This window comes from Calliopsis andreniformis, chromosome 5 (assembly GCF_051401765.1).
Source record: "Calliopsis andreniformis isolate RMS-2024a chromosome 5, iyCalAndr_principal, whole genome shotgun sequence".
NCBI classification, from domain to species: Eukaryota; Metazoa; Arthropoda; class Insecta; order Hymenoptera; family Andrenidae; genus Calliopsis; species Calliopsis andreniformis.
In genome coordinates, this window is record NC_135066.1 from 15586219 (window position 1) to 15612584 (window position 26366).

At 43.2% G+C, this 26366-nt stretch overlaps 1 long non-coding RNA gene across 5 annotated transcripts in view; it reads right to left on the minus strand.

The window, feature by feature from the left end:
* LOC143178919 (uncharacterized) overlaps positions 1-26366 on the minus strand; it is a 225152-nt gene that overhangs the window by 11793 nt on the left and 186993 nt on the right. Inside the window, exon 5 of one of the 5 annotated variants that reach the window (XR_013001868.1) lies at positions 5630-5684. The exons of the other annotated variants lie outside the window; for them this stretch is intronic. This is a non-coding gene — a long non-coding RNA (uncharacterized LOC143178919). Of the gene's footprint in view, positions 1-5629; positions 5685-26366 lie in introns of those variants that run through there. 5 annotated transcript variants of the gene reach the window in all.

A 26366-nucleotide genomic window follows, 5' to 3' on the forward strand; every position in this document is an offset into this window, starting at 1 on the left:
AGATCTCAAGTTTTTAATTCAAATTCTCGAATCTGCAAGTTTTCAGGATTGTAGATATTGAGATATTTGGGTTGAAAATTATTCAAGTTACAAATCTCTGAATTATTAAGTCTTTGCACTTAGTTGTCCCTTCTGAGGGGACAAAATGAATGGAAAGTCAGAAGCTTCGAATGCAAAGCGTTGAATACCTAAATTTTCAGATTTTAGAGTTTTGTATAGAAGTTTCGCTTCCATTCGACGTAAACTAGTCCAAACCCTTTTTTCCCTATAAGTGCGCACTCCTCCGCGCATGGCGAGTATCATGAACACGAGTAAATCCAAAAAACAGTACCAACTAATCAACTCTTAAGTACCTAGATCCTCCACAAAAATCCCTTTTATGCATCCAAATCTCGAACCCCTAATACTTTCCCACCCTCAACAATACACTAAAAAACCTTCAAAAAAAAATTACCCCAAGTCCACGAAAAAGTCAATTTCACCCTCAACCACATAACTGCTTCAAATTAAACAATTTCTGGTTCCAGTGCCTCCATTAATCCTCACCTCCCTTGCACGAGCCTACGTGCTGGGCCCAAAAAAGCGCGATACCGACAAGTGAAACTTCTGCAGGCATCATTATTCCGTGACGGAACGCCACTAGGATCCAGTTTCCGATCCCAGAACGTGGACACGGGGCGTCGAGGTGATGGTTGCGCGTCGATCGCGCGGGGAAAAAGAAACAAAGCGCGTGGGCGTACGAAAAGCAAAACAACGAACGGCTGAATGTCGCGAGGCAGGGTGAAGGGGGGGTGACTAGGGGGTGAGGAGCCGGTTTGCAGTCCGTGGCAGGGACGGGTGAGGACGAGGAAAAGCAGATTCAACAAGTAGAGGCGACAGCTGCTGATGAGAACGGTTGAGAGCGGCTGGACTTTTAGCTCCTCATTTCGCGCGTACGTGTACGATCCCTCTCGCTGTGTGCTCGCGGTAGTGGGCGCGCGCGGACGACCCAACGTGCTACCACCTTGCCGTACACACGACTCGATCTAGCGGGCAGCATCTGCGTGGGCGTACCGTGTGACATCGTGTAACGTGCAGCGCGCGCGCGCGTGTGTGCAGGGCTTTGTGTAAGTACACAGTTGTCCGCGCGTTAACTTGCCTGCACGTGTCTTGAGAACCTATCGACGTTTTATTTTGTTACACGGTTTTACGCTATCGGCGCTGGTTCAGGTCTTTGTTTTGGTCAGTGACTCTCCTCTGTCAAGGTGACCTATTTTGGTTCAGTTGCATTCTGTGGGAGATTGGGAATGATAATGCGAGGGGATTTAGGTTGTTTGGTGTGGGTGATTATTTGCTATTGATTGATACTATTGGTATTATTATTAGTGATTTGGTAATTATTCATGTTGGTGTTACTGTTGATTGAGGTTTTATGGGGAAAACGAATTTTTTATTTGGACCGGGTGAAGGAGGTTCGGCAGGGGGGATTTGGGAGCCTTTTTTGGGGAGCTGGAATAGTGTAAAATACCTATGTATGTATATTTGAACCTTCAATGTTGAAACTTTCAAACCTTTAAACCTTCTAAGTATTAATTAAATTTTTATCTGACTCTGAACAAATTTTTCAAAATGTGACTTAATATTCTTAGATGATATTACCCTTAATGGTCATTACTCTCGATCCGCTACCAAGTTTCGGTACTTCTGTATACTCGAAACTCTAATTTAAAGAGAAAAATTAGCCACTCTATTAATTGAGCAGAATGACAAGATATCCTAAAGCAGGTAATTGTTGCCAACATACTATAAGACATATAGTGCAGAAGTTAAGAGTTACTACTACTCGTTATACTGTATATGCAAACTTTGAACTCATTCTTATCTGCCATGGTATAACTACTTCACTATAGGAGTCTCGAATTAATTTGCATATCTAATAAATAAATAAACGACTCAAGCACTCGTTCAAAATTCAATAGGAAAAAGCCTAAAGAATACGTACCTACAAAATGCACGCTTTATCTGACTTATAATAAAAGCAAGCAATACGAATCCTGAAAACGGTATAGAATCTTTTCCTACACTCTTATTTTAGCGAGCATTCAAAGGGTTAAGAAGAAAGAAAGACAGTGTCCTCCCAGTTTTCCACCGTGAATTCCTGGCTCGGCTCCGAAGTAGGGCATCCCGTGGAAGCGGAACACATCCGTCGTTTTCGTCGTCCCGCTACGTTAGACCGAGCCAAAGTGGCTCGCGCTATTTGGAAGACGCTGGCGCAAGCGTGCACCGTCTTTCACATGCCGCTGTCGACGCATGTGCATCGATAATGCGTGTGAAAAACTCGCGTCGAGGTGTCCCATTGCAACTGAGACTCCAACTATTCCCGTTCTACTTTTCCATGTTCTGAGATTTCAATACAGTGTCCTCACTTTATAGGCTCAGGACTTATTAACAAGTTTATAGCGTGGTGCACTCATTGGCAAATTCACTTTACATAAGAGCTAATATTCTTCGAATTGTAGGGACTCAGAGAAAATTATTGGAGTCATTGTAAGTCATTTTGAGACGTTTCAATTTTTTGGAGAATGTCTGTAACTATACACGTGCCTGTACTTTGTTTCAAAAATGTGGATATGTGTATACGATACTTATTAGATACTTTCGTGATTGTTCTAGAGTTAAAAGCTAGAAGTTAATTAAAATTTCATTTCTAAATGTGACCACACACTCAGTACAGAAATATGGCCATGATTTGCATACAGCATTATATACGTAAGGTGTTTGACGATAGGTATAACAAATTTCAAGATGTAATTCTATATGCTACTAAAACAGAACGAAAATTAAAACTGATGAAATTGTATTTGGGACTTCGTTTCAGGGATATTAGGTATTAAAGTTTACTCGAAGTGAGTCTGACTTCGAGCTTATTCTACTTACAGCGCGACGCGTATTAGCCTCAGGTCAGACACAGAGTAGAATAAGTAGAATAAGTCAAGTCAGACATATATGACGGGCACTTTAGATGTATCTTTGACAATTAATTCAGGAATAAAGCCCCAAATACAATTTCCTCATTTTTGACTTTCGTCTTATTTCAGCATATAGAATCATACCTGCCATATTGAACATCCTGTATACGTATGTATACTAAACAAGTATGAATATAATTTTTCTTTCATTTCTCTCCAATTACAATATAAGAATGAAAATACACTCTTTACATATGTACATACGTACACTATTATGTGTAAATATTTGAACACTTTCACATTACTACAATATATAAAATACACCAACTAAAATCCTCTGATACAGTTTTGCCTACAATCCTCATCTCAGACGTTTATATAAGGTTAACAACTACCGATGAGAATAATATTTGACATCAATTAGTGCAAATAAAAGAGCGTAAATATTCTATGAATTTCCAATAACGTGAAAGTGTCCAAATACTCATGCACGATAGTGTACATAACTTCCCATCCTTCGCCCACTATTCCTCTATCCATCCCTACTATCCTCAGACTCGACTCACGGAGTCACCGACGAATCGTCGGTCCAAACATCAAAGAGTTCCCTACTGGAAGCATACCGCCAGCGCAGAGTCCGCGAAAAACAAAGGCCAGAGGGCTAAACGACGCAAGAAGGGGGGGAAAAAGGACGAAAAGAGGGGGAGTACAGCGCGTCATAGCACGAGGAGGAAGTACGAGCTGGAAGTGGAAAGTTGATTTACGTACTCGGCCGATCTTGACCCAGAGCTCGTTTTTGCGTGTACGTGGCGGTGTACGTGCACGTACGCGCGTGTGTACGACACGGGGGGATTCCAACAACGCGCCATCTATCAAGCGGCCCACCTGCTGCCGGTGGCATTGAATCGGCGAATAGACAAAGGAAATCTCGCCGAAGGAACGGAAGAAGAGAGGACGGAGAAAGAAGACGCGACTTGGTCGCGGGGGAGGAGGGAAATAAGAAGGCGAAGGAGAGGGTGGAGGACGGGCGGAGGAGGGCGAGTTCTTTCCAAGTTTCAGGGAGGGGGCAGAATTACGGGGAAGTCGGGAAACAACGCGTGTTTCGTTTGTCAACCGTAATCGCGATCTTGGCGCCGTCAGGAGGTCGGGAGATCAAGTACCCTCGGGGAAAGATTTTCGCGGTTTTTTAGTTACCTCGGGTGGCTAATTTACTCGTAATTGGCGGCGTGAGTTTATTTTTCTTGATTCAACTACGTCCACTTTAGGGTCTTTTTTTGAGCGACTGCGGATTTTTATGCAATTTCATTATTCGGCGAACTAAGTTAAAAAAATGGAATCTACATAAGGTATGACTTCATCCTTCAAGTAGTATCATTTATGCTTTACTTCTCATATTTTCTATATTTTTCAATTTTATATATATGAATGTATAACTTTTTGAATATTTAAAATTTCCATAATTGCATACAAATCCATAGTGTACTTATGACTTAAATATAGATGGAGCAACAGCAGTGTTGTTTAATTAAGTAGGCTAGATTATGTGGTTATTTCAGATGGCAAAATGATTGGTTCAAAAATTCTTGAACCTTTTCGATGTTGATGTTCGTCATGAAAAGGTGGCATTTTTTTGTTTAATGGCGAGAATACTTATTATGTAGTAAAAAAGTTAAGCATATAAGGGTACATTTTCACAATGATATAAAACAATTAAAGGGTCACGTTTATTATTTTTTTCAGACTTTATCTTTTTTTGAAAAATGTAATACAATCAAGTTTAGTTTAGAACTAAGATTACAGGTTACGTTTTGCCAATTTTTCTGCATTCGAAATGTGTTCTATCCAAATGTATTTGAATATTTGAATGCTTCGGTAGTTCCATTACTTAGGGTATAGATATTACTTAAATAATATCAGGATACTTAGTCATTCGAATATTACCGTAGCATTCAAATATTCGAATACAAAGAAAAATTCAGAAATTTTCAATTCTAATTTCATTAAAATTTGACAATATACGAGCAACTTTGTTAAACTACAAAGTTGCTTCTCACTAATTCTACTAAACTCAGGCCTGTAACAGTACTTTCGTAAGTTCTACAAAAGACTTCAGTAACTTCACCTTAACATCTCTTTTCCACGTAATCTCAGCACTGATTCCCACCTCAGGCCATTTTCTCAGGACACACGATCAACGTTGAAATCATTAGCGCCCTCTAAGACCCTAGTATCACTCCCCGTCAGATCAGCAACAGAAAATCCTAAAGGCAAGGTTGATCGTCGACACATATCCGCATCGATGCAGCAGAGCCACACCTTCGATCTCTCTCCGCGGCGTAGCGGACCGTGTCGTTGCCGCCTTTTTTTTTCAAAATATCGCGCCTGTTCTGCGATTGGTGTACGCGAGGCTTCGCGAACGAGGATAAAGAAGAGGAGCGGCGGCGGCTGTTGAAGAAGGAAGAGGAGAACGCCGGGCCCGTGGCACACTTAGGCGACTGTGAGTCACACGGAGTGTATTGAATCGGCAGAAAGCAACGAGAGAGGCGGTCGACACACTTCGACGAGAGAGCAACCGGCATCGTCGGCCACGAGACACTCCCATTGCAAAATGCGCCGCATCTTTCTCTCCTCCGCCATCTTTTTTTTTTTTCAATTTCGTGCGCTAGTGGTAGTCTTCTGAAGCTTTGTTCCATTTGAGGGAGGTGGGCCTAAATTTTTCGGGGTATTCCATCATCCCTGCCAGGAAGTTTTCGATCAAACGCAATAATATGAAGATATTTAGCAATATGGTGAACCTGCAGGATCGGTCATCACCGCCGATTTCGATGAGCTTTGAGTATATTATAGACGACGAGGTTTTGAACAACTTTTTTCTATATGTATAATAGGCCCTCGGCTTTAGTTTCAAAGTTATAAGCGAAAATCGAAATCAGTGATGATGTGAATGAATAGGTTGATCTGATAAGTTTAAAAAAAAATCTGCCAGGTGACCTAACATGTTACAAGGATTCAGTGGATCTAAATTGACCCAATAGAAAAAAGTAACGGACACTGAACTGTCTTGGAAAAGTAGAATGCAAGATAGATTTAGGTTATCCTTGCACCCTGGGTCTTGATAGGGTGTTGAGTCACCTGGGGGATTTTTTTTGGACTTGTCCACTGGGTCAACTTATTCCAGTAAGTAAAGGTTTCGAAAACAATGCTCGAGTTTGATAATTAAATCTAAATTGTCCACCACTTATAATATGACTTATAATAATTATAAAGACAACTTCACGAACTGTGCCGAGTTGACATTTTCTAATGCTTCTTTTGGCTTCTGGAGGATAGATCTTCGAAGTTTTAAGAGATCGATAACAATTGTCTCTTGGTCCATAATAAATATAAGGAACTGTTGAGCCTCCAGTTTAAGATACAACTTTTGATACAAGTTTATTAGATACAAAGTTTTGAACTCTATAGATTTATGACATGCTTATAAAGCTAGAATTGATAAAACAGATGAAATCTAAAATAGAATTGATCGAGCAATATATACTATATAGGACTAGAAACAAATTAAATAAACACAGTTACTCGACTAAGAGTAAATTAAAAGTCAGAGGTATCTAAATGATGAGAAAAAGAATCTGGTCAGTTTCGTTAGCGCGCATCATGGTTTCTCAATCAATGGGATGGGAAAATCGCGGGAAATTCAAGCACTGCACCAAGGGAATTCGATCACAGACAGGGCCAGAACATAGGCAGTGATCGTGGAATCACCGTGACATGCTTAGGATCCCAGAGACAGCTAGACACTTCCGACTACTTGGTTCGACCTTGACTCCTCGGGAACTTACTCGGGCCCAGTGATTTCCGGAAGTCATGGAGGACCATGGAAAAGACGATTTTTGGATTTGCTATTTATATGACTATTTTAAGCATAAAATCACCTTTAATTTTTAAACGATAATAAATTACGTAACATATTGCATATTTTTTATGATTTCTTTTAACTATTGTTTGAGTATTAAGTAACTTATGTTTCTACAGTATTTAATTTATATGTAGAACTTGTAAAAAATGATTCCATTTTTAATAGAGAAATACAATATCCAAAATTTCATGAACAAGCTAACAGTTTGAAACTTGATTTACCCAATTTAAGTATTTGAAGATAATTTTGTATAAATTTCATTATCAAGTATTCAGCTGACATGAACTCTAGTTCAAAGTGAGAATCCGGAGTGATGTTGGTTCTATAATTCATTGCAATACACGTTATCCATAATCTGTCTAATTCTACTTGACTTTCAGTTCATCGAAAATTCTGCCAGCGGATCGATTTCAATCAATAATAGACTATCTTCCACGTTCATTTTCGCGTAGGTTCTTAGACAGTACTCAAAGTTGAAATAATTTCCGAATGTTAAGGTTACGTCTACAGGGGATGAATAATTCAGCAATTTATTCGAATTCTGGAAAGCTTATATTCGATACAACGCCTTTAAATAATTAATATATCAATTACAATCGTACCGATCCCATTCACTGTCTACTCGTGATTACATTTAAAAAAAAACTGCATTAATATTTTAATTAAGATCTGCTAAATTTAATTAATGCATACATTAATAAATTATCCCTTCAGGCAACTTTATTACACGGAAACTGGGCGCATAAATATTTTTCCGACTCGTAAACCATTATCACTTTCTCAGTATTATTCTGCTCTACAATATCCAGCCCTTCAGATGGGAATATCATCTTTAAATGAGAAAAATATATCGAACGAAGTAGCCCCTATTAATAATACCATTTCGTTATGTAATCTTATTATCTCGATTACAAACTGACTACACAAATACTTGTTCGACCCGCTGTACATTCGGGGAATCGGTTTTTCATCGATGAATATTTCAATGTTGACAGCATGTTTACGTTCTAATAGCTTCCCTCCGGGGCGCGAAACGCGGAAGGACCGATGAATTCCATGCAAATATTGTAACCTTGGCTAAAGGCTCTCCCTTTCTCTCGTAGCCTCTTTCTACACAGTGACCTATTTAGGCATGGGCAAGGTCGTTTGGTCTCCCAACGCATTCACCGCGAGCGTAACCTACCTGCTGAATTATCATTCGAAGTTGCATAACTCACGCGTTCTAGCCGACGCTGGTGTAAACAACACCACTTTCTGTATTATCTTTCGCAAGGTCGCCCAGTGCTCGGGTAGACATTACACGGATCCGCTTGTGGAAGTTATTACCTAATAATTATTATGTATAACAATACAGAACTTAATAATACTTGGTACCTTTCGAACTTTCGACGAGTAAAAAAGTTTGGGTGTCGATGTGAATCCTGATAAACACAGGGTATACAAGCTGGAGCAGGCAATCTAAATATGTACTTCCTCTGTTTTTAATAATATGAAATTTTAAAACGCTATAAAAAGATAGTCATACCCAAAAGATTATTCTTCCATGATACTTCTTCGAAATATTGAAATTATGACGTGGACGATTTTCGTGTCATTAAAAACAGAGGATATATTTAGGTGGGCTATTTCAGTGTGGATACCCTGTATTTTGTTCCTCTTTGTGAACTGGTTTTTATAGTTAATAGGATATATGACTTAATTACTTGTGAATATAATGGAGTGGATTTATGGACAGTATAATTATTTATTGTCTTTTAAATTAAACATCTTTATGATATGGATTAGAAAAAAATTATTTTCAGTACCTATACGTAGGTGTGAGTAGGAAAAAGTAGAATCTTGTTACAAATTTGTTATACCTTCCATTTTCGATCCTTTTAAACCTACGACCTAATATTCTCTAAAGCTACCTAACTAAACTAAACAAAATCCTTAGTGTTCTCAACAATTAAAAACCATTTACAGCACCAATACTACATAACTATTACATAATACTTCTCTTACAATCCTTACATTACCAGTACTAATATTCATTACAGATGAATCTCACTACATTAGCTAACTAAATTAGACAAAATCCCCAGTATTTTCAACAATTGAAAACCACCTGCAGCCCCAACACTACATAACAATTGCATAATGCTTCCCTTATAATCCTCACACTATGACTAATACTATTATCTCTTACACTACATCACGTAAGAGTAAGAAACAAATTAGTTTCATAATTCCAAGCCCCAGCATTACGTTCCCACAGACCTCCACAACACAATTCAAAGCACCCCCTCAGTATCTACCACTAGAACCCGCCAGATTCCCTTCAGAATGATATAATATTCGTAAAATAGAAACATCTCGACCGAAGTCATTGTCCCATCCTCCTTGCTGTGCCATCCTTCCGGTTCCCCCCCACTTGTTCCCTCGTTCCACCACGCTAGACAAGGGATCAAGTGATTCATCCAGAACTCCCACACCGAGCACGAGAGTCCCTTCCCTATCGATCTTCGTCCGTGCTCGACTTCCCCGATGCAAGACGATCGCGATACCGATTCCTCGCTTATTCCCGCGACGTTCACGCGTGTCGGGAGGTTTAAGAAGTTCTTAACATTGGCGTCATGTAATCCTGCAGCCTTCGCCAGCCTCAAGGACCGACGCGAGCACGACGAAGCCGAGCCAAGGTCGGCTGGCGCGCCCGAAATCCTGAAACCGTGACACCAGTGCCTCGGCTCGATCGAATGGAACTTTCTGGCTCCACTCGGTTACACGTAAACGCGACTCTGCCTCTGCTGAATCGAGGAGTGAGGAAAAGGGGTGACGAACTGTATCCATGGATCACCGATTTAGGACTGTTTCATAAACCTCGAGTGGTATTTATAGGACCTAGTTTCTATAATTGTGGTACAATAATATCCTGCTTCGATGCTTTCTGTGACTTCTGTTTTAATTACATCTCGCTATTTAAATTATGTCCCGCTGTGAGCTCGATACTCATTGGAGGTGAGGGACTTATGATGTTTAAGAGCAGGCACGTCGCAATAGAAGTGTTGATTGACTGGGTTTTGTGTGATTTTTAAGTGTTGGACTGTAATATTGTTTGGATGTGAAGTCGTAACTCATTGCCATTAAGGAATTTACGGAATTTATATATTTATCAATTGAATTATAGGTATTCAATTTCTGTATTAGATTCTTCTAAATTGACTATTACATTCTTTCGCTGGAAGATCGCTACTCGTCACCGATAAGAGGCTTATGATGCCTCAGAGAAAATAAGTTGTAATATATGTAAGTATGTCGATTGAATTATTGTCGAGTTTCCAATACTGTATCTAAAGTAGTACCTTCAGTTTTTATTTTTGCCCTCTAAAATACTTTATAATTATTGCTAAAATATAAACAAATACATATTCCACAAATACAGGTGTCTAAATTTTATAATGTTTATCTATATAAACAAATAAACAGTATAGCTAGATCTCATCTAACTGTAACGTTTATCAAACAAAAAATGCACATAGAAAAAGAAGCTTAGAAAAGCACGTCCAAAATTTTCAAACATATAATTTTTCAGATATGCCAGTAAGCTGGTCTATATTCTGTTTCACAATTTCATCGAAAACACCTCGAAAACGTGATTCTCTACATACTTCCTACAGCATTCTCTACATACTTTCAGGAGCCTGACCCGACTCAACCCTATCTCCTTCCGATCTGTCCTGGATCTCGGGTGCCCAACATTTTTGAGTGTCAAACGTACCATGTACCTTCGATTATCCAGATTGACTGTGTCGAACACCCACGCTCAACCCCGCAATCGCCAGTAAACGCTCAGACCCCTCAGCAAGAAACACGCACAAAAAACAAGCTCAAGCTCGGGAAAGAAAAAAGCGCAAGTACTACTCTGAGCATTAAGAAAGATCATAACTCAACTACTCGTCTCCCTAGCCCCCCAGCCCCCAAAAACTTTGTCTCAGACCGACCAGAAGAAATGGAACTGCGATCGAGAGCAGCGAGCATCCTCTCCCCAGAGTTTCGCAAAAACTACCCCGCCAATATCGGTGTTCACGGGTCGCCACGCGGATGAATCGCAGAATTTCCACGACTTCGCCGCGCGCAAAACCCTCCCCTGGATGCGCGCGGAGAACTTGTTTGATTAACAGTGGTCGCGCGGCGGTCAGTAGAACGATTCCGTCGGTGGTCAGACTCGGCTGAAATTCTTCTACACGCGCGATTAATCGAACGCTGCTCATATCCCTCCTTTCCTTCTCTTCTGTCTCTCGTGGTGATCCACTGGCGATATGAGTATTTGAGTTTACATGTTCGTTCTCTTTTTTAAGGTGAATGGAGGGGAAGAAGGAGGAAATAAGAGGGGTGACAGAGGCAGGGATTCGTCATTAAAACAGGTTGCTCACTGCCGATTCTGAATTTGCTCAGATCGTTTTTGGGAGTTTTGCGAGAAAACGTGATTCTACATAGGCTGGCTAGCGCGCGATTTGTATTGGCTTTTATGGGAATTGTGCTGCCCTTTCAGGCGATTTTTCTTTTGATCCTCTGCTTCGATGATCTATATAGGATCTGTTTTAGTCTATACGCTTAGAGCCAGGTGGATTGTGGGTGGTATCTACTAGTCAGTTTTGGGAGAATACTTTTTTAAACAGGTGTTTGGTTCTGGTTGTGGCTTCTTGGTTCTGATTAAAATTAGTTTATAATAAATTTTGTTTGGCAGTCAGAGAGAGCTTTCTAGATTAGCTTCTTTTTATGTAACTGTGCATATCTATTCTTTTTTAGCCTATTAAACAGGACCTAGTATAATATAATACCATCATCTAATTTATCTATATACTGTAAATATAACTATCCTGATGAAATTTTAACACTTTCCTTAATTTTTTCAAAAATTTGTATTACGAAATAGTTGAGCTTATGATCAACCACAATTTTTTATTCGAATTCTAATCGAAGACATGAATGCTAGCTTGTATTTCTTTAATTAAAAGCATATTTTTAGAATGTGTTGGTAATTATGAAAGTGGTGTAAATCAAAACTTTCAAGGTATTCAATTTATCACTCATTATGTAACGTAAATCACTCATTAAATATAATGATAAATTCCACTCTTTTAAATTTTTTACTTAAATCACTTTCGTAATTATCAACATAACCATGTTTTATCAGAGCGAATTATAACAAATGCAAATAACCCGTTAAGCAAATATAAATAAAGTAGAGCGAGTGTCGATATGAATATGCCATTTTTTATTGACCCAAGAATTTATGAAATTTTATTCAAATGCAACAATATCGATGGGTCGTAGAGTATCAATGAAGAGAACGTGTCTGTATCACTGACGAGTTGTAATCCGTTCACCCTATCGATACTAAGCGGTCTGATAATTAAATAACGGGGCTGACGCTACGGGCAGACAAATTAATGTCCCCAGTCAAGCGGCGAGTATTGTACTGTTGATTTTGGATCCCGTCCCTGTCGCAAATGTCGCTTTAATCTGTTCGACTGGTGTGTACCGATGACTTATCCCCGTTTTTCCTTCGTCCTGCGTTCAGCGAACGATGAATATTAACGCGCGGTAATTTTTCTATGAGATCAAATGCACAAGATATCGGTGCTGTGATTGGTTGGCCCCGACGTGATATCGTGGGAAATGAATCGGATGGAAACGTGTTTGCGAGTGTTAACGCTCATCATAAACAAATGTCAATGTTTATAAATTTCAATACCTACCATTGTTTTTATAGATTAACAATTTCTTTCCCTATCTGTTTTGATAAATTTTATAAGTTTGACTTTTTTTAGTTTTTGTGATGGAGGTATGTATGTACGTAAACTTGAAGACTAATAGTATTAACCATTGACTGTATAGAAATGAGTTAACTCTTGTCACAGAAATTATTTTTTAAATAGTAAAATATATGTACAACTGGCCAGAAGAATATCACATTTTGAAGACACGAAAGTCTCGAAAAGGGCAAAGAGAACATTTCTATTCTTAAATTTATTGAAAAATCTTGTGCTTGAAATTTAGAGAATCACAGATAAGACAAAATTAAATGAAAATTCGATAGCTTCTATTTGCTGCAGTTTTCTGGCCATAGTAGAGGGTAATAGGAAACTAAAGGGGCTACTGCCAATCGATCGGGTCAAAAATGAATTTTACTCTTAGAGTTTTCAAACAATGAGACTCGTATTAATCGAATCCTAAAAACCTATTTGATTTCCAGCATTTACGTTTAACTCCAATCATTCGCCTCCAACTTTAACCCAAGAAACTTTAATATCTCAATAACTGTCTGCAGTATCTCGTAAATACAGTAATTTCAGTTATCATCAAAAATCTATTCCAAAACGTTATCAAATCAATATAGAGCCGATAGAATAATAATTACAGGATCAATATCAGAACCGATATTGGAATCGCGACCCAGTGAAAAATACTTCGAAATTTCGGTTCCCCCTGAAGCTATCCAAAATAAAGATCCTCTATAACTATTTCATCCAGAGCCTCGACCTAACAATTTAAAACAGTTCTTCCTAAAGCCTTCTGAGTCCCTGCGCCCAATACAGCCACATCCAGCTCGTTTCTCCGTTCCCGCGCAACGCGAGCGGCTCGAGGGATCGTGCACCGGCCTGCTGCAACTGCAGTGCGGGACTGCGGCGTTGCATCTAGCGAGGCGGCGTCGGAGGCTTCGGCCAGCCGCAGAGGCCTGAAAGCTGTATGAGAGCGGGAGTCGGTTTCCAGCGAGGATGGAAAGAGCGAAGAGGAGCACAGTCGAACGGAGAGAGAACGGGAGAGATGCGCGGAAAGTGGTCGAAAAGAAGACAGGAACGTGGAAAGCGAAGCGAGGGGTGCAGAGAGACAGAGAGGGACATGGGAGAGAAGGAAAGGAGAGCCACGTGGTTGCCGGTCCACGTCAACCTCGTCACACGCAGCAGGAAAGAGAAACACTCCCCATTCGTCTCTCCGTGCCTCCTTTCTTCCCCCTTCGGTCTCTCACCGTCCCAGCGTCTCGCTCCGAGCCTAACCTGATCTCTGCTCCCACCCCTTCCCCCGACGCTGGCGCCCTCTGCGTCCCACGCTCGACGCGCCCCCTTCCAAACCTCCATCTCCTTCCCGCTAACGTAATTGTCCAGCTATTCGTTTCTCCGTCCTCTGCTCCTCCGCTTTTTCCCCCATCTACCCTCTCCCTCTGCCCACCTCTCGCGATCCCATCTCTCTCCCTCCACGGGCCGCGATATCCCTCCAGCCACGATCCCCTTTTTTCCCTCCCCTCCTCGCCCCGCGGCGCTGCCCGTTCCTCTCGCGCGTAACGCGCGATCCGGCCCGAAACGAAACTTTTTGACGTTTTTCGCGCACCCACCCTAGGAATATGGACATACGTCAACCTCGTGTGTGGGGAATGCGCCAGGTCCGTGACGGGCGCGCGCCATTGGCCCGCCCGCGGGCCAATCGCCGCTCGCCTCGCAGCGGGGAATATTCCGAGGGATGCTGTGGCGTCCGTGGAAAGCGGTCGGAGGGGTGGAAAGCCGGCGGGACGAGGGGGTGGGAACGGGAGAGCGGCGAGGCGCAGGGCCGTAAGGCGTCCTGGTGGCTCACGATCGAAGGAAAAACCCGGACGGAACTGGAAGTTGATTAGGAGCCCGTCGATACTGAGGGATGTATTTTTATGGCGGCTGAAAGGTAAATGGAGTGAAAATCATGGGGAGGAGCATCGCCAGGTCCCCTCGGATTTATGGAATCGCGAGGTTCCTAGGGAATTTTCTCTTGGCTTCCATATCGCGACCCATGGCGACCTGTTTCTGAGGGAAGGTTTCTCAGGGAAGGTCTCTGATATTCGTTTCTAACGTTCACAGTTTTGTCCTTCGCGGGTCTGGGCACCTTTGGAGGTAGCTTTCACGAGGGGGTCTGTTGGAAGAATCGCGCGGGGTAGAAAGGAGCTTAGATCGCTAGTAACGAAGCTTGACGTACGGCACTGGATGGAAGGAAACGCGATGGACGCGGGGTCCCGGGGGACTGCGAGCGAGCGAACAAAGGACGCTTTGAAGGGAGAAGAGGAAGACTCGAGGAGAGAGCCTCGCCTCGTTCCCTTTCCCTGATAGCTGGCAGAGAGGGATCTCCGCTCATCTGTTCTTGCCCTGCGGTAGGTTAGGTGGATACATTTGCCTCTCTCTACCTCGCTCTTTTACTCTCTCGCCCCTGTCGGTCGCCCCGTTCCTCGTGGTGGTGCACTCGGCGCTCTATCCTACGAAAGCCAACCCCCACAGGAGCCACGAAGCAGAAGGATCCCCAGCTTCGTTCCCGTTAGCTCTCCTGAGCCACGCGATATTCCCTACCCCCGATTTTCGTAACCGTCCGCATTTTCAATCGGTCGGGACTCTCTTAACGAAAATTCGAGGCGCTAAAGTCTCCAGGAACATCTAATGCTATATGAAGATAAGTACGCAACCAGTGGAGCCAAGACGATCATCACAGTGTACATAGTTAGTGCACACGCAGTTCTATCGTGGAGTTGATACTGTGAGAATACATTATGATGATGATTGTGTCTTGGCTCCACTGCTTGTGTACTTCTCTACGATCATTTCTATTTCTTTCTTTTCGTGTAGGATTCTAAGAGTCATCGAGTTCGAAATTGTAGGGGCTCTTGTAGAACAGAGACACTTCATGTGAGACACATTTTAGCAACATTTCGGGATAAAGATCAGGGGTACAGTACGCTCTTGTCTGGGAACTATTCTGGTTTCTTCAGGTACCTCCAGTTCTTCGGGTACTTCCCAACACTCAGACTCCTCAACGTTCCTCCCCGTCGTCTATCGAGGAGTCAGCACCGCGGCAACGTGGGCGTCTGGGGGAACGAGAAAGCCCCTAGAAAGGATTCTAAACGTAGCATTAAAAAAGTCCTAGCGACGTATATAATACAATAATCCAGAGACGCGATGGTGTAGCTGAACTCGGTTCTCGAGGAGTCCAGGCATCGCCCGAGTCTCTATAATATTCTCGGAGAGATATTTCAGAGAGAGGGACTCCGGCGAAGCCTGTCTAACGACGCTGGGAGACTAGAAAGAGAGAAATATACGCACGCAGACGCGCTCGCCTCGACGTGCACGGTCGAATATGCGGCAAGAAAGAGAGAACGACGAAGAAGAAGGAGGGAGACGCTCCTCGTCCAACCAGTTCTTTAATCTCCCGTCTCTGTCCCTCCCCTCTCGCGCGGTCACGTTGCGTCCCTCTCTCACCCTCGCCCACTCGTTCATCGAGCGTCCTCGTCTCTCCCTATTTCGCCTACGTCATTTCCCGACCGTCCTCCTCGTTCACGTTCACCGCCATATTTCCGTCTCCCTCCGTCAGCTACCTCTTTGCTGCCTCTCTTCCGTCTCTCTCCTCCCCCTTCTCGCCCCTGTCGTCATTCGTGCCTGGCATGCCTGCCTCTCTCTCTAGCTCCATCCTCGACGCTCTCCTACGTCCCAGGCTAGCACCGTCCTCGTCCCCCTGCCCCAACTCGCAGGCACCAACACACAGAGAACTCGTACATTACTCGCTCCTCTCGCTCCCTATCGTTCCGTCCCCCTCCAGCCCCTGAACCGTCGGTAATATTTCTCGTCCCTTTTGCTTACGCTGTTATTTCTCTCCGACCTCCGCGCTCGGCAGATACGCGCGCAATAGCTGGTTTCGAGAGACGGAAAAACAGGCGGATGGAGGGAAAGAGAGAGGACAGAGGAGAGAGAGAGAGAGAGAGAGATGGGGACGTCAGGCGATACTCCCGAGTCCTAAGATGAAGAGAGCTGCGGGGAGAGCGCAGGGAGAACGGTGTAGGACGAGAGATCGTGTCCAGGCACTAGCCCGTCTCTCTTCTCTGGCTTCGTCCCCTTTCCTTCAGTCCCAGAGATTTTAATTTCGCTGGATGAGTATTTATCTCGGGCTCGTAGGTCCCGTAATGAAGAAGGTGTATTTTCGGGACGGTGTAAATCAACCGAGTCAGGGGGGAATACGTGTGCCCGCGCGTATTACTCCCGCGGATCTATTTAAGCGCGCCGCTCGGGCACGCGAGGCGTCGAGCGCGTTGCCGCGAGGCTGGGCGAGCGTGTTGGTGAATACACGTGGGGCCCTCCTCCGCTTTGACATCGAGGGAAGCGTGTCTAAATTGGGAGACGGAGTGGGGGCCCGGTGGTGGACCAGTCGCGAGAGGGGAGCAGACGGGGGAATTACCTTCTACTTGCTTCTTCTTTCGCTGGCAACCCTCTGCGCCGGCCGCGGCTCAAACACACCCACGCTTCGGAGCGTCCCTCGTGTCAGGTCGACGGGCGGACGGTTCGAGCTGGGAGACACGGGCACTGTTAAGATTTCCGATGCGATCAGTGTCTCGCAAGCGTTAACGCAGAGGATAGGTCGCGGAGATGAGTTTTATTTTCGACGGGGATCGCGGAACGACTCACGGTAACAGGCTTTAATCTGAGAGCTGGTTCTAAGAGCCTCGCCAGGGGGAGAAGTGTGAGACGTTCGATGAGCTTCAGTGGGAGGTTTAACACATTCGGGACCAGTGGATTTTGCTGAGACTGTCCTCAGCGGATGGTAACAGTCTTTTCAGCAGAAAAATGTCTCACATGCTGTGACCTTGGTTAATGAGGACAGCTATTCTTTGACGCAAGGGGTGGGTTAACGGACTCGAATGCGTTAAACTAAACAGTTTGCAGTTTTGCTGAGACGTATGCAGAAACGGATTCTGAAATGGATTTTTGGGAAAATATGAGGAGTTTGTAGGTACCTGGAACTACGTTTGCATTGGGCAACTTTTGGTAGGGCAGCTGAGTTGGGCAACCTGGAGTTGATCACAGTCGTCCGCCTGAATTTAGTTTCAAGCAAGTTGAAACGACAATTGAAGGGCTGAGTGCAAGAACCAGTCATCTTCAATTTTTAGCAAAAACGACGACATTTGTGCAAGTTTTAATGTACTTTAATATTCAGTATTTTTTTCTAAAATTCATTGTAAAATCTTTAAAACCTGGAGCTGACTGATTTTTGCACCCAATCCTTCAAACTTGATCGATTTTAGGCAGCCCAACTCGGTTGCCTAATGTAAACTTAGCTTAAGAGCTACAGAGTGAAGTCCTTTATTTTATATTTGAGGAAAGCTGAAAAACAACTGTTTTTATTGAGAATAGTCTACAGTATTATTAGTAAATCGTTTCTATTTATAGCGTAATAAAAATAGATTTCTATTATTCTGATAAGACAAAGAGGAAGTAGTGAAATGGTATATGAAACTCAATTTGAAAAAAAATGGACTTGAGGTCAGTCTGGCTCTCAGTTATACAAATATTCTTTTTATTGGGAAGAGTAATGTTTAAGAGGAAATTAAGGGGTGGTTTCTGTGAGCTTTAATGTAAGATAACTGAGATCATGGATATGAAATTTTGAGAGAATTATAAATCAGCATTGATATACTTGGGAAGGTAGAGGACATCAATAAAATTATGTTTCCAGAATTGGAGGCTAATTCTCATATTATGTAGACTACAGGTTTCGCTTGAGTAAACTGTATTTTCTCGGTCTATGGTCGCTATTATTTACAACAGTTCATAGAACCAAGGGTATAGATAGTCTCCTATAATTATCATTTTTGAATAGGCATACAAATACATTCAATAGACGATTCTGTCGTTCTCTATCAAGAATTAGAAGACAAAAATTGAAACATTAGAACATGAAACTTCTTAAATTTTTGACCCTTTCTGAACTATCTCTCATTTCAGAATTTGAAAATCTGTATACTACAACAATCATTTGAGAATTTCAGATCATCCATACTAAGAAAATAAAGAGCTCGTGAAGCTATTACGCGCACTTAAAACTTAAAACCCAGTCAATCAATCTAAATAAATTTCTCTAAAATCTCTGACGACTCTAAAAGATTCTTCTTTTACACTTCACAAACTAATTACTATTATAATAATCTCTCGAACAAAAACATGTCTCCTCATCCACCCCACATCTCCCACTGAACCCAAAGTCCACCATAGCCTCATCCCCAAAGTGACAACCATTCTCCGTCACCCAGCGACAGTCACCCCGTCGCGCCAAAGCGAGCGCAAGAAAACAGAGCCGGGAGAGCCGTTCTCGAAACCAGACCGTCAGAAACCAAAGCAAAACGCGTGAGAGGGTTGAAAGAGAAGGGGAAGAGGGGGGCGCAGAAGTCCGCCGAAAGACTGCGCCGCGAAATGACACAGGAATCAAAGGGAAGCAAGGGTAGAAAGCGTAGAGGGGGTGTGGATGGTCGCTGAGAACGCGCGATAGAAACGGAGGGAGGAAGATCAAAGCGCGAACAAACGGGGAACCGGAAGAACGGAGTCGCGCAAAAGCTTCGCTCGAAGGAGGGGCAGGGAGAACACGGTAGAAAAACACCGTTGGAACATGTAAAATTCAGCAAAGTGTAGGCATCGGGATAAACGAAAGGTCGGGGGACGAAGGAGGCGGGAGAGAGAATTGGAGGAACAATGGAATCCCGTGGAAAAACGAGTGTTCCAAAGAGAATACGATACGAACGGGACTGAGGCATAGGCGAGCAGCGGCGAAGAGAACGATGAAAAATTCGGCCGCAGCACGTCGGGGGGTGGCGCGTGATTAGCGAAAAGGGGGGGACGAGGTGGGAAGCAAAGGGAAGCTCGATGGCGCGGCTGGGCGAAAGATCGGACTAAGATCGAAAGGATTAATGGTTCCAGTGGACGTTTTCGAAGGATCCGCCGCGTAGGTCGCGCTGGCTTCGTCCTTTAGCGCCATGCGACTGGCTGAGCACCAACTATCGATCGAACGCGATATATACGGTACACGCTCGAACCACCGTGCACACACGTACACGCGCGCGCACGCACGTCCACGCTTCTGACCCGTGCAGCCTCGCGCGTGCACGTGTGCTGGCTCTCCTAGCCCAGTGTGCTCGCGGGCGCACGTGTACTGTACGTGTGCGCGCACACCAGTCGCTCGCTACGTGTGTATATATATAGATCGATCGATTGCTGGTCGGTGGATCGATACGTGCGCGCGCACCACCCTCGCTCGAGACTCTACGGTAAGGGCTGCTCGCCGCTGCCTAAGGTGCTCTCGAAGGGACGAGGGGGTGGCGCCTATTGGATTTCTACGGAGTTCTTCCTTTTTTTTTTTCTCTCTCTCTACCCTCCCCTCGCTCCTTTCGCTATTTTTCTTCGACGTCTTTTTTCACCCTGGCTTCTCGGTTTTGGAAAACTATCCGCGGAACCGGGAGCGGCGACACCGTGGGAAGATTCTATGAATAAGTTTCTCGGTATTAGAGACTATTTTTAAGGGAAAATTGCCTCGGGGACGGGCGAAATGGGATTTGGAAAGGGGTGGGCAGCGCTAAAAATTTCACTGAAAAATTAAACGTTGGAAAGTTGAGTAGTGCTGGGTGTTTTGGAGAAAATGGATGGTGTCTAAGGTGGAGAATAAATGGTCTTCAAGCGGGGTTGCAGAAGAGTGGGGGATGAAGAGACTGCAGTATAGGTGAGACCAGATTCGATTGTGTTACTGCATCGGGAGGTAGAAACGGATCTAGTGGAGATCGAGTCTGTTTCATTGACCAGTTGCGTTTGTTATGTAGTGATTGGGGATCATTTTTAGTAAAGTGTAATATGTAATTATTGGGATATTTATTTTTCAAAGTACTGGCAGATTTTAACACAGTTTCCTTGTGTATCTTCAACCTTAGTGTTGGAATTTAAATATTTGACGCGCACTGTGCGGAAATGCGATAGTCATATATGTTAACCGAGTGCACTGAACGCCCATAGGCATCTCATGCACTTGAACATAATTATATACGTGTTCATAGTCTTCGACAGGTTAAAATATCTAAGTATAGGATACTTGTTAAATATTACGATTTTTCCCATAAGAGCACAGTCGAGTCAGGAGGAAGTCTCAACTTTACAGCAGAAGCATAGAAAATGTAATATGTGTGTGTAAGGTGATGAATATTTTATAAAAAGAAAATATTCAATAGACTGAACAAGAATTAAATATATGAGAGTATTTCTTTGGTTTTTTTCAGAGAAAAATAAAAATTGAAACAAGCCGTTTTTGTCATGAATCCCTTCATTGTAAATATTTAATGCATAGAATAATAATCATGTCTTGGGTTATCTAATTTCTAAGGCAATCGAACTTTAACATGTAATAAAAAAGGCTTCGGATCAGTAACGAGTTTAGAAATCTCCTAAATAAAATAGATCGTCTTCCCACTAAATAGGTGACGCAAATAAATGAATAACAGTCTTAACTCGCTCTATGCTCATAACGAGAATTTCATTTCTACAGCCACCTTTGCTCAAACACAAGTATCTCACATTTAATCACTCAAAAATAAAAACTAGGCTAAAAAGTACCTCCAGGTAAAACCCCTTCGAATATGTCAAAAACACGCTAAATACTCTAACGAACTAACAACGAAAAAAGACAGCCATCCACCTCCCCGGCACATAAACATTTCCACCCCTCTATTACTCCCACCGCGCCACCCCTTCCCGTTTCCCCAAAACTCCAAAACTCCACATCACCGTAATCTAATCTACATCTAATTAGCAAACTGGTCCATTAAACAAAAACCATGAGAGTATCCCATCCAGGATCGAAATATCCGCCAAAAACTCGACTCCCCCAAAAACTGTTCCCCCCCTTCCCTCGGTTCCTCTGCACTCAGAGAACCCACGTTTCGGAAAACGCCCAAATCTCTCGCCCCCTCCCCCGCCTCGTTCCACGCATGTAATCTTCGTCGTAGCGGGCCGTTCGAGCGGGGACGCGTCGACGATCTAAGCACGTCGGCCGACATAATTAAAACTTCCAGAAAACATAATAACTACACAATTAAAACGCGACCCTCCGCTCTCTCAGTCGGTGGGAGGGTAAGGAGCGTTTGGGGGATGAAGGGGGGGCAAGAGGGAGAACGCGAGAGGGAGCGACGAGGAAGAGGAGTAAAAACGCGCGAGCGAAGAGGAGGGCGAAAGGGGATGAAAAACGGAGGAGGACAGAGGGAGTTTTCGCGCGGAGGGGAGAACGAGGAGGAAGAGAGAGAGAGAGAGAGAAGGGGATAGAAAAAGGGAGACAGAGAGGAACGTTGAGGGACAGAGACAAACGGACCCGAAGAGAAGATTCCAACGAGAGGGTGGCTGGCGGTCTACAGGGAGGTAGGGGGCAAAATGATGTAAAAATAACAAATTGAAACTGCTGGCCAGGAGGGTTGGATAACGCTCGGGCGCGAGGAGGACGGTTTCCACCGATACTTCGTTAACCAGAGAGAGAAACGAGACCCCCTATAGTTGCCAGTGGACGAAGACAGCGTAACAGAGGACAGAGACAGCGCGCAGGGGCGAAGGGTGGGCCAAAGGGGTGGTACAAGTAGACTCCACGAGGGTGGGGACGACGGCAGGGTTCCCCTCCTCGCGATGGAGCACAGGGGAGGATTGTCGTACGTGTTAACGCGGCTACTGTATATGTGCGCGTACATAAGCCTCCACCCGCACACCCGCGTCGATCTCTATGTACGACCCACCCCCGTGCTCCAACCCTCTTCACTCCCCGCCACGTCGAGGTGGGCCACCTCTCTCGCCCCCAGAGCTTCCACAGCGCGAGTGTATGTGACGCGAGGGGCAATGCTCCATCGTGCAACGTGGAAATTTAGTTCTCTTCGTGTACACAGCCGCGCGCGCGCGCGCGCGAGCTCACGTACACGGTTGCAGAGGGACTCGGAGAGACGGGGAGCGCTGGTGTGCGCCTCCCCGCGGCTGTGTGGAGTGCTTTACGACTCGATCGTAGCGTTAATGGCGCCACTGTGTGCGTCGCGTGGGTGTTGGTGCACGAGTCAGGGAACGGACTTTCCACGTATATACCTATATATATGTGTATATATATGTAGGTGGCGTACGTCCACCGTACTAGGCCAGCCAACTGTATCTCGCTATCACGGGGATTTCACGAATACCGAGGAGGAAACTGTCGCGGCACACGTGGACAACGGCCGAGTGCGTGCCGATTGTAGGTGCGCGCGCGCGCACGCCCACGCTATTTCCACGTTTTCACGCTTTCTTCGCTGGTAACGCTCTGTTAGGGACGCAGTTATAGCGGTGTAATTCGGGAACCGTTTGGGGGATGTCGAGTCGAGTGTCAATGGGGGTGGTGTAATTTCGAGGCGTTTCGATGGTCTGAGGAGGATTTCTATCGATGCTGATAGTTTTATGTGATTTAACCCATTCAGGCTCGAAGTTGCACAAAGGCAATATTATTGAGAAGCGTAAATGTAAATATCCTATGTAGGGTGAGTCGCGCAACTATATCACTTGGATCTTCTTGTAAAGTATTTGTTGTATGAAAGAATGTTTTGAAGGAAAGTTGTTTGGTATCGAGAACAGCTACCACAGAGGAACATACTTTCGACGTCAAACAACTTTTGTTGGAAACATGTTTTCATACAATAAATAGTTTACAAGACATTTGAGGTGATGCAGTTACATACGTGACTCACTTTGTATATTACACACTTTATATATTCTATTGCTGAGACAAAAGAACATTTTATAACAGACACTATATAGACGACCACTAAATAAAAATAAGATCCTTGAAAAAAAGGTCAATGATTTACGAAAAACTGGTGTACTCTAATATTCTAAATACTCAAATTTTTTCTTAATTTTCGAAACGTTGTAGAATCTAAAACAATTCACTTATCATTATCTTACCTTTATCAAAATTCAAATTTGTACGTATTTCAGAATTATGTTAAATAGTTACCATGTAATTGAGAGTTATGGTCGTCCTCTCACCAGGAGTAAAATATAATTTTCAGTTGTACTCTAATTGGCTTGATACAAGAATCTCTGTAGATTAACCGTATCCAATATATGATTCCCAATGAAAATACCAAACTTTTGTTGGTAAAGGGACAGTGAAGTTTTCACAAATATACATCTAAAGTAATCGATGATTCGAAATAGCAGTATTTAATTATATTGTTTCAATTCCGCAGATAGCTTTGATGCAAGTGTTTAAAAACAGAATTAAATGTCCCGTGTTATATTTACAAAACGACAGGTATCATTTTTAGTAAATTTAAATCCATCGATACGTTTATTTTTAGATAAAACAGAGAAAATCAAGCTTCATTCTCCGTGCGTTATTTGTCGTCTGAAAGGTAAAAATTGAATTTTCAAATTTCGTTGAAAAACATTCATTAATTAATATCCCAAAACACACCCCTCTTTCTATCATCATCATTTTCCTAAATTCAAAAATCCTTCCAACACTTCACGTTTCACATTCGAAATATACATTGTCCTTATTTTACTTCTAAGGATCTGGGGATCGCTACATCCATCTCATTACAGATGTAGGAACGTGGCTTAAGTCGCGAGAATCATCTTAATCGCGCTAGGAAGGAGCCTCGCTTCCCCTTCATCAACAACGTATCGCCTCTTCATTTGCTTTTGAGTTTCCAGCGTCGATCTTCGTATTGCCAGGAAATCGACGAATATGTAGATTTCACTACGTCGGTGTTTGATTTCATTTCACCCAGTGCCCGCGCCGTTTCGAGGGGAGATGCCTGAAATCCCGCAAGTTTACGCTCCCCGAATGAGACGCGGAGGTTCTTTAGGAGGGAAGCATACATTCGTAGCCCAGAAAAATTCGAAACAGAAAGAGGGCTAAGAGTTAAGCTACAAATTAAAGTTACAATATTTTGTTTTCCTTACTCTACCCTCTCCCTTGAGTGAGGGACAGTCATTGAAGAATCTGTTTAGATTTTAAACTTCTTGTATTTCCTTTTCTCCTCATTTTTAATTATTTATATTCTGTTGAGCAATGATATAGGTGCACTATTAGCTAAATGTTTGAAATAATTTATTGAAGCAAGGAACAGGGAGGTTATTCTGTTAAATAGACAATAATTTGAATAATAATAAATTGTTTTAATATTGTCATTGTACTGAGATTTCGAGTACCTGATGTAGTTATTACAGAAAGCATTCACTTCGAGTTGAAAATACTTTGATACACAGTCTAACTTCAATAAAAACTTACTAATTGTAAGTGATTCTCAAGTTCTGATTGGTACTGTACAAAAATTCTTTTTTGTGTTTACTGAAATCATTTCATAAATTAATTATGTTTTCTACAGAATAAAAGTTTGTTAATCCGAACTCACTTAGTACAATTCACATAGACACAAGAATGAAAGTCATAGTACCTAAACTAATAATCAGATTTAAAAGAATCGCTAGCATATCCCCGCGAAAAGGGCGGGCTTTTCAAAAACCCAAGCACCTAACAATCAATCCTTCACGTCCACTTTCCTACCTCCCTTTAAAACACTCAACTCAGCTGCACTTTCTCTCTATGAACTCCTCCAAATTCCCCCAAATTCTTCAAACTACTCTCGCTCTTCCACTCCCCTGCAATCACCAAAAAACCGAGTCACCACTTCCCACAAATTACCCTCAAAAACCCATAGGTATCTTATTCCCCATACGAGACGCTCTTTAGGGGAGAAACGTATTCGCGGGGTAGACAGAGGGCTCCATAAAAATTCGAAACAGAAACGGAAGAGAGGGTAAAGAGAACGCTCGAAAGATTTAACGTGTGTCTTTCGAGGGCTCCATTGACCTCCGCCCGCCGACGCAGCCGATTTGCATTAATTACCCTGCTTCTCTCGGGGCGCTCGCGTGCAACCGCGCATTTAGCCGCGAAAACTGATCCAACGAGGCGCGAGCGTTTAACGCGTCGAATGGGAGGGGAAAAAAAAGAGGCTCGAGCGTTTTGTCCGATTTCGCGACAGGGGGAAGGGCTCGGGTTTCGATTTACGGGGCCACTCGGTTTCGAGTGGCTCGCCGTCTGTCTCTTGTTCCCTCGTTACGTTTGTTACCCGTACGATTGATAATTGTGTTCGGTAATGCCGCCGACGGGACCGATTTCCTCTGGTTTTACGTTTATTTACCGTGATGGCTTTGAAAATTGCGCGCGAACGCATTTGGGTTCAATTTAGAGGGGAGAGCCTTCTATGCAAGCGTGCAAAGTTAATACCATTCTGTGGTGGGATTCGCCACGTGCGTTGCTGCTTCCGTTTCGATGCGTTTTTTTACGGATGTTATGTTAACATTGCTACTCTGACCGCTTTATGCGGAAACATTTTTTGAACGGTAGCAAAAATCCGTCGAGTCGGCTCATTATTTTTTACGCGACTGAGAAACTGATTTCGTAGCAGCGGAAGCTCTTTGTGCAATTAAATGAATATTATTGCGAATCAACCCCGAATTAGTATTAATTATCTCTCCGTTGCAGGAGAAATACCGAGGGCATAATGAACGAAACAATTTCGTTCGGACGATGAAGTTTATTCAGGCGAAACAATTTTGATTATTTCTTGTACTTTATTTTTTAACACCTTTTTCCTCCACTTCAGTGTAAAAATTAGCGCAAATGGGGGACAGAGA